This window comes from Martes martes, assembly GCF_963455335.1.
Source record: "Martes martes genome assembly, chromosome: 2".
In the NCBI taxonomy this organism is placed as follows: domain Eukaryota; kingdom Metazoa; phylum Chordata; class Mammalia; order Carnivora; family Mustelidae; genus Martes; species Martes martes.
The window spans coordinates 81,986,181-81,989,778 of record NC_137889.1 but is presented as its reverse complement, the minus strand read 5'-3'; positions in this window follow the sequence as shown (position 1 = coordinate 81,989,778).

The following is a 3,598-nucleotide window of genomic DNA, read 5'->3' as shown; positions in this document are numbered from 1 at the left end:
AGACTGCATTTTCCAAAATTGTGACAGTATATAGAATACTCATGGAAAATGAATCAAAAAGAATCAATTCTAGATTACAGTGGTTAGAAATATTGCTACGTCATTCAAAAGTCTTGAACATCAATCTGAAGATTTTTTATTTAACTCATAAGCAAAGGAGAATAATGGGAAGTTTTTGAAATTTTTATTTACATGATAAGAACAATATTGTGATTTATTCTGGCAGAGCTCTGAAGAAGACTATAAAAGGCAAAGACTAAAGAGACGATGTCACTAGGAAGTAAAATTTATAGAACTTGGCAGCAGTTTTTTGCCGTGGAAGCAAACAGCGGTAGGAAAGGACAAGGGAGAGAAAAAAAAAAAAAAAAGAAGAAAGATAATTTCAAGGTTTCTAATTTAGGTAAGAATCTGTGTTAGATTCCTAGGGCTGCCTTAAGAAATTTCCACAAACTTGGTGAGCTAAAAAGAAATTCTCTTACTATTCTGGAGGTCAGAAGTTACAAATCAAAGTGTCAGCAAAACAATGCTCCCTCAATAGACCAGGTGGACTCTTTACGGGTCTCTTCCTAGCTTCTGGTGGCTCTTGGCAATCCTTGGCTAATGGGTGCATCACTCTAATCTCTGCCTCTGTCTTCATATCACCTTCTTTTTTGTTTTCCTTCTGTGTCTCTCTGTGCCTTCTTCTCTTTTTATAATGACATTGGACCTGAGTGTCTACCCTAATCCAGTTCTCATGCTCCTCAACTATTTGCAAAAAACTTCTTTCCAAATAGGGTGACATTCTGTGAGGTTCCACATAGATATACATTTTTGGGAGACACTATTCAACCCACCACAGATAACTTGGAGAAAATGGGATCATAAATGTAAATAAATGTTCTGCCCTGTCCTCCTGGAAAAGTTAGTTTTCTGAGAAGGTAGATTTGAGCTCGAGTTCTGTTAAGGTTTGAGTAGATTGACTCGTGGCTACAAAATGAAGAGCCAAAGATGATGATGATGATGATGTTGATGATGATGATGATGATGATGATTATGATGATGATAGATAGAGTGTGCAGCAAAATTAAAATTATGAAAAATAAAACATTTTAAAATAAATATTCAGTCTACATTAGTGAAACAAAGAAAAGAAACCAGATAAGAAATAGCTTCCTGGCTCCCCAAATATTACCAAAATGAACTGTTGAGTTCATTACTTCCTGTGTAAGAAAGAGCACCACCCCCAAAGAGCTTTGGTAGTGTCTCAAAAGGAGGGGAGGTAAGGTTAGAGTTTATTGACAATGGGAAGTTTGGATTAAGGTGAGTCTTTCAACACAAAGACTTGATTAGAACTGATTAGGGATCGCCTGTGACAGATTCCCAGAAACAGCAAGGTCAGGATTTTGAGGAGAGGAATTCGAAGAATCTTAGAGTTCAAACTTTTGATGTTTTCCATTGAAAAGATGCTAGGTCTTTCAGGAAATTTTTGGAATGAAAAGCCCATCATTTATCTGGGTAAGAGTCTAATGAACTCTATGAAGACATGAAAACAAATAGCACCTTGTTAATAATGTAGACAGTGAGCTATGGTTTCTACTCTCAGTGACCTTTCTGAATGTGAGAGTAGACAGCTTCACAGCACCCAGAGACAACAAGTCACAATGAGTAGGTTTAGGATAGGAGTCAGAAAGGGAATCTAGATGACTTCCTTCACATGCAGACCATGGAGGCCAAGGCAACTAGGTGTTCTTTTTTTTTTTTTTTAAAGATGCATTCAACTTTTTCAAGGGTTAAAAAGGAGTGTAGGGTGCCTAGGTGGTTTAGTCAGTTAAGCAGCCAACTCCTCATCTCAACTTGGGTCTTGATCTCAGGGTTGTTCAATGTCCATGAGTTCAAGTCCCATGGAGCCTACCAAATAAATAAATAAATGGGAGTTCTGAATTTAAATGGGAGTTGAAACAGAAATAATAAATGTAGGAAGAAAATTATAATAAAATTTAAAAATATAAGGCATTAGGAAAGCATAGTTATATTTAATGACAAACAGTGAAGTTTCAATAATATGGTGTGGTAGACATTATTAAAGCATCTCATAGCCAATGATCACCTTTCTGAATTTGTAGAATACTATACTTCCTAGTCTTCTTGCAAATAGGCAAAACTATGTGACTAATTATGATAAATGTACTGTGAGAAGAAATAACTTCAATAACTTCTATGTGTAACTTTTGGGCTGAGACAATGAAATGTGTTACATGATCCTCCAGCTCACTCTTTCCAATCATTGTGATTGTGGGGGCTGCACACTGAGATTCTGGAGCCACTAGATAGAACCAGTCTAGATCCCTAACTCATTTGAAGGAGGTTGATCTGGAGAGCCACTGGACTTGAGTAGACTTTCTACAGGCAAGAAATACAGTGTGTGTGTGTGTGTGTGTGTGTGTGTGTGTGTGTGTGAATCCATTATAGTTTTGGAATTTATTTATTCTTATAGCAAAATTTTTCTAATATTTGTGGTAAAACTAGATGCCAAATTATTTTATTTATTTTTTATTCATTCGTTCATTCATTCCTTCATTCCTTCATTCATTCTTTTGATAAGTTCCACCCCAATGTGGGGCTTAAACTCATGAATCCAAGAACAAGATTTGCATATCCTACCAACTGAACCAGCCAGGTGCTCTATTATATGCCAACTTGTTAAGAATGTCAAAAATAAACAAACGATCACACAGCAGCTGATAAAATATAAATTTTCATTTGAAGAGTGTTGATGATGAAGCAAAGGAGGAAAAGAGTTTTTAATGTTCTAAATAATGTACAGTTTGATATTCTGTTTAATTTTCTAAAATTTGGATCATAGAGCAACATTAAGAAACTCCCGATTTTTAGATTTTTTCATCATAAAATTAAACCCCTTTTTGCAGATAATGCCTTTTGTTATCTTCTGTTCCCCATGTTTCATTGGAAATTCATATCAGAATTCATACATTTGGTGATTTGCCAAGAATTTGACCTCACTGCCAGGAATTTGATCTTATTGAAACCAAGCACCTATATTAAGTCACCTTATTCTCTCCAAAAATATTTTCTGACACTGTATCTTCTAGATTATGGAAGTATATTTAGATAGCATTTGATATAAGAAATACTTTAAGTTGTTCTTAATTTATTGTACACTATTTTCTTGGGCAATTGTTTTTATATTTCTTCCACCAATTGCCAGTTAAGTACAATGTGTTCTCATAATTCCAAGAAGTAGTGTCAGCTGTCAAAAATGATGTGTTGCATAATCAGTAACGGTAAGTAGGCTAATTCTTTGAAGTTATTCCTGCTGGAAGGTGTATAAGAATATCCACTGGAAAGTGCCAAAGTATACCTGCCAACAACTGGAACTTAGGAGTTGAAAGACTTAAGGAGATAAATAAGGAAATGTGCTATAACTGTCTTGAAATATTGCAATATTAGACCAGGAAGCTTTGTGAAAGTACACAGTGATCCCTTGTTTTAAGTGGCAAAGTGTCTCTTGTAGGGAAAAAGTTATCTATTATTAACCCACTTTTGCTGCTGGATCCTGAGAGTGTGTTTTCTAAAAATATGTCAATATGAAGGAAAAAGA